Here is a 5715-nt window from a genome sequence, read left to right on the forward strand (position 1 = left end):
TGCAACATGCAATTCATGGAGCCAGACATCAATTTGCTGTCATTATCTGCAGTTCCTTTGGTTCAAGGACCATAAAGACGTCACTTCCAATTACAACTCATGCCTTGAAAATACAAAGCAAGTGCAAGAGCAGAGCTGGAAAAAATCACCACCAAGGAAAGTGCAGCAGTAACAACATACAACCCAACAAAGTGCACAGAAACAAAAACAAGCAGAGGGTCTTCTCCGTCATTAGTAATTTACATATAACCCAAGGGCATTGGTCTTGAGCCCATGTGGCTTCTCCTTATCATCTGCAAGAAGTCCCATCTCTCCATCACACCATGACCTTTTCCATGCTGCGAACACACTTGGTGTCGTGAGAGAGGACACAGACAGGTACAATGGGGTGGTGGACCTGCACTTTGCTGCAAGTTAAGCCTGTGGGCAGGTCCCAGGGTAAGAGGAAAAAACTATTTTACTATGAGGGTGAGGGAGCCCTAGCACAGGCTGCCCAGGGGAGTTGTGGAGTCTCCTCCTCTGGAGGTCTTCAAAATTTGCCTGGACGTGTCCCTCTGTGACCTGATCTAGGTGGATCTGCTTTGGCAGGGGGGGTGGACTAAATGATATCTAAAGATTCCTTCCAACCCCTACCAGTCTATGATTCTATGATTCTAAGATGCTTTTCATGTATGGATCTCCTGTGCTGGTTTTGTGCATTTGGAGGATGCAGATAAGAAGGGCATTGAATTTGAATGTTATGCTAATAAGAACATCTGTGTACTTAAATCAGCATTGAGCAGCTGGTACATTTAAAACAGCCCCCAGCATGTCTAAACACTCTGTAAATACAGAGTTAATATCTCCTGAGATCAATTCATCATTAATAAGTTATAAAAACAGGATTTGATGTACACTGAAATAAAAGTAGTACGAAAAAAGTCTGTCCTTTATTTCTATTTTTTCCTTCATAAAATTTAGTAGAGTGTTTCTTGTGTTACCAAATCTATTCAGAGAAAGTAATTATTATAGTTAAGATGTATTAGGCTGCAGTCCAAGCAATAGCTTGAAATGTGTTTTTCACTATTTTTTGTTCTAAGTTGAGCATATTAAGACTTGATTGTAACTCATATAACAACAATTTTCATGAATAAAAGTGTGTATTTAAAACTGGCAGTCACTGACATTTTAACTAAAGATTTCAGTAAGTATTTGTTTCAGTTCTGGGCAGCTATTATCATCTGTCAACAGATGCCATTCTGGTTAGAAATTTTTAACAATTAGAGAAAATAGATTCAAATTGAACCAAAATGTTTCATGAATGTGTAGTCCACCATGATCCCAAGCAAATGTGGGTGCTGAGCTGAGACGGCCAGAGCTCTGGATAGAGAAGATAGTACATCATCATCTGCTTCTCCCTGCCTCAGACTGCCCTGAGGATCCCAGCATCAGGCTTTCATGAGCTCTGAAAATGAAAGACGCACTTTTAAATAAAATTTTCTCAAAATTTGGAGGGATCCTGAAATCCCAAACATATACTCTCTTAGTCTCAATATACAGATCAGGACCTTGTTTTCCACCAATGAATGATTCATCTTTATTGAGCATGACTGACACTACAAAATATGCTACAAGAACCTACACGTGCCTGAAAGACTCCATATTTTGGACACTTTGGGACTCCACTTACCAAATCATAAAAATTAAAGATAGTTACTATGACAAAATGGATCCCATTTCCTCTTTTGCTCTCAAATAATCAGCTATGAACAGGCATTGGGCACATATATTCTGTACTCCACTTCTTAAGCTTCCTGAATCCAAAAACTATTTAGTGACTGTTTCACTAAATACATATTTTTTACGTCCTATAAACTCAGAGAAACTGTTTAACTCAGGGTACCAGCCAGAGTGTACAGGTGGCATTTTGATCAATGCTATGTGCATCTGTTAAACTAAAATACTCCTCTACATATTTGGAGGCTGTTGTGGGTGGTTTTATTCTCCAGTTCTTCTCTTCCTGGAACACTTCTTTCTCCCTCAAATAATTGCCAGAGAAACTCACAAACAGTAAATTCAGTGAGTAAACAGTCTCATAGCACTCCGCTTCCCATGGACCACGTCTTGAAAGATAAGCACTACTGTCACAGGCAGAGGTAGTCATGAGTGTCCTTGTACCATAGGACTGGTGTGGTGGAGACACTGCAAAAGAGTTCCCAGAAAGACAAAGCTTTTATTTATTATTGGTTTATTATGGCCCTAACCTCTGTATGCAAGATTTTCTGCTATAAAAGGCAAATGCACACCCTTTTCTGTCCTGCTCCGGTGCTTTTGTGATTCTGGGGCTATTCTCTTCCATTCATTTTATGTTTATCATGATGGTCTTTCTCTTTCCTATATCAATACTAATCTGTCTTTACAAAAGCTGTTTAAATTTATGTATGTCCATAACTACCTCTTTATTGCTATTCTGCAAACATTGAGGTACAGCATGCATATTTGTAGATGCTTTGGGATTTTCATACTCTACCCTTACAAGTTTTTTATCAGATCGATGATATATTCTTACAGATAAAATATGTCTCTATCTATAGTGCAATAACTCTGTATCATCTTTCTTCCCTAATATATAATACACTTTTTAAAAAACCTTCCAACTGCTCTGGTCTATTCTTTTTAGTCAGTAAGTGGGTTTATTCTTTTAAAATGTTTGGTTTATAGATTTTTTGGAAGAATTAACTGAGCTCTTTATGATAAGTTCCAATGTAATTCCAGATGTTTTACTTGTTTTTACACCAAAGTATGAAAGCACAGTTTCACTTTCACAGGAAAAACTTCTCTTTTTCCTAGGGGACTATATTGCTGAGGAGAAACTTTTATCTATTTTCTTTCCTTTCATCCAGGATTGACAGCAATTTTTTTTTTAAGTTTCTTAAATTATCACAGAATGTGGGAGGGCTAAATTCTGATTTGCATATCCTTACTTGGATGTTCTTCAGGGCAGTATGTGAAGGTTTTCTGCCTTGCTCAGGATTCTGTGTGTGACTTCGGGAAGGGTTTTCAAGTAGCTCTTCAACTCTCTTGTTCAATTGTTTAATCCTGAAGGCAGAATGTGGATCATACCCTCCCCTTCTAAGAGAGGTGGTGGTGCTGATGTGCCCCCTGTCCCTCCTCACAGTACTGCAGAAAGGAACCTGCACACAGCTGTGAAACTCACACTAAAGGTTTCAAAGCTGCCTTCACTCTTCCCAGCTCGGCAAATGGGCTGCTGGGCGAGCGTGTGGGTTGGCTGGCAGATGGAGGGAGGCGTGGGAGGTGCAGTGCTTAGCACTCGAGGGCACCATGCCAGCCTCCAGTCTGTTCTTCTACAACCTCATTTGCAAGAGAAGAAAAATAAGAAGCATCTTGATTCAAATGTCTATGTTTTGAACAGTTTTGGGTTTGGGCTTTTTTCTCGTTAATATAGGTGTGTCTGGGAAGGAGAAATATTTTTGTCTTGCATTGCTCAGGCTGGGCTCTTCTTTGGTTATGAGATCCTGCAGGAACTCATCCCCCCAACAGGTACATTATTGTTGATATTGAAATAGCAGGAACTCTTCAAAGAACTATGTAAGAGAATGGTGGAAAATCAGCCTGTTTCTATGTAAATAAACATGAGCAATGTCATTATTTTTCCAAGCAATATGAACAGGGCCTTTTTCTGGCCAGAATCAAGCAACAATTCTCAATGTACTGGGATGCTTTATGCCGAAAGTTTGTTGTGTATTACATTGCATTTAACATTTATTCTCACTCCTGCTCTGTCAGCTGAGCAGTGCAGCATTAGGTCATCATCTGGATTTTGTGCATTTCCTTAATCGTATTTGTAAAAGACCTTACCCATTGCTCAACCTTTCAATTAAAAAAAATAGACTAAGCCAGTCACCAGGTAAATATCAAATTAAAGAGGTTAGCTGAAGTGATTAATGAAAAATTACTATAAAATTAAAAGTTGTTTTTCTTCTATGCACCACACAGTTTCCTGCCAACACTCCACTTTACCCGCTATTTCTGCTAGAGATGTAAGAGTTACTGCAAGGTTAGGAGATGGTTTACCTTGACAACAGATGGGAAAGTGTCCAAAGCCCCCAAATGGTAACCTTGCCCTTATCCCTTCTGTCCACAGGATATTTCTGAGCTGCTCCTCAGTAATGTCTGGCTGAACTTATTTCCATGCTTCTGGAGAAAGTCCAGGAGGACAGAGAGCTCCTGGGGATGGGTACCAGCAGGTTGCTGTGATCTAGGTACCGCCTGTCCTAGGAAGAAAATGGTTAATCAAAAATCACACCTTGTGCTTCACAACAGTTTTGCTTGAGTGAAAGACATGTCTCAAATGATAATGAAAACTAGTCAAAAAACATTATGTTTCATATTTCCTATTGGGTATAAAACAATTTTCTGTTTATAAATAAATATATCTTTCAGTAAAACAAGCAAACAAAGGATTGCTAGTAACTCTTTTATGAGAGAACCATTATTTTGACTTTTAATGCCATTTTTACAAATGCTTTAAGCTTAAGAACTTACTTGTGTGTTGTCCATGAGGAAATGGTTTTGTGCTGTTACTGACCATGTAGTTACTTCTCTCACTTCCTAGGCACCAGTTAGGACTCTGGACACTATCATTCTGCAGCAGCTATCGTCTGCAATTCTGCAATTACCAAGATGTTTAAGTCTAGGAAACAAAAACATTACATGTGTAAATAACAGAGAGTCACTAACCCTCTTTAATTTATCTGCTGCAGGAAAACACCGTGCAGGCTGCAAAGCAAGATAATGTTCCCTGCCCCAGAGCAGATAGTGCTGGGTGGCAGCTTGTCCTTTTCTGAGAGGAACAAGGATGAACGAAAATCCACCATGTGAGTTATCTGAGAAATGCTGGTAACATTGTCTTGATCTGAAAGAAAACAGTGCTTTTCCAGCTTTCCCTGGTGGTATTTTTGGCTGCTTGTGATTCTTTTCTGCTTCTGAGGAATTTTGTGCTTTGCCAACTGCAACTCATCCTCCTTGCACAGCTGCTGCTGTGGCACTTGTCTTTTTCATTTAGATTCCTGGCACAAGGAAAGGAATACTGTCTATTGTCACTTGTCCTCTATTGTGATAGTCTGCTTATTACAAGAGTGATTTACACTTTAAATTCTCTAACAGAAATACAGAAAGTGTCTACTAAATGCCGACTGACAAGTAACTGTGTCAGCTGCACATCTTGGTCTTTGTTTATCCAGATCTTTATCTTTTCAGCCCTGGCATTCAGTAGCTTTCTGCTGCTTTGCCTGAGCACAGTGGACTAAAGAAAGAATGAGCAAGAAATACACAGGGTTATGTACAGTATATGTATATATTTAGGGACATGGTTTATGGCGGCAGTGGCAGTGGTGGGTTAATGGTTGGACTCGATAATCTTAAATGTGTTTTCCAACCTAAACAATCCTGTGATTCTGTATAATCCAGTTGAAGGATAGGAAAATACTCTGTCAGACACAGAAGACTCACTCTACATCACCATCACCACTCTATACCATATTTCATAAAAACAGAAAATGGATTTCTGAAGCTCAGTGGCAGGAACCAACTGATGCCAACAGAGACTCAAATGATGACCAGCCACCAAGCACTGACAGTTTATAGCACAGAGATAGCCCTGCACAAATCCTCTGTGGGTCCATAATCCCATCTCTCATAACCCAATTTCCCCAT

General features: G+C 39.5%; 1 long non-coding RNA gene across 3 annotated transcripts; it reads right to left on the reverse strand.

Annotated features, from left to right (window-relative positions):
* Positions 1–907: 907 nt before the first annotated feature.
* LOC133626046 (uncharacterized) lies at positions 908–4799 on the reverse strand. Of its 3 annotated transcripts, none has more exons than XR_009819245.1 (4): positions 4546–4731; positions 4075–4274; positions 2045–2181; positions 908–1444 (listed from the first exon to the last, which is right to left on the reverse strand). It is a non-coding gene; the product is annotated as an uncharacterized LOC133626046 (long non-coding RNA). The 3 variants fall into 3 exon arrangements; XR_009819244.1 differs by lacking the exon at positions 908–1444 and adding an exon at positions 4741–4799 and having other exon boundaries at positions 1549–2181; positions 4546–4669; XR_009819243.1 differs by lacking the exon at positions 908–1444 and having other exon boundaries at positions 1549–2181.
* Between the last annotated feature and the right edge of the window lie 916 nt (positions 4800–5715).

Source organism: Colius striatus, chromosome 9 (assembly GCF_028858725.1).
Source record: "Colius striatus isolate bColStr4 chromosome 9, bColStr4.1.hap1, whole genome shotgun sequence".
NCBI lineage: Eukaryota > Metazoa > Chordata > Aves > Coliiformes > Coliidae > Colius > Colius striatus.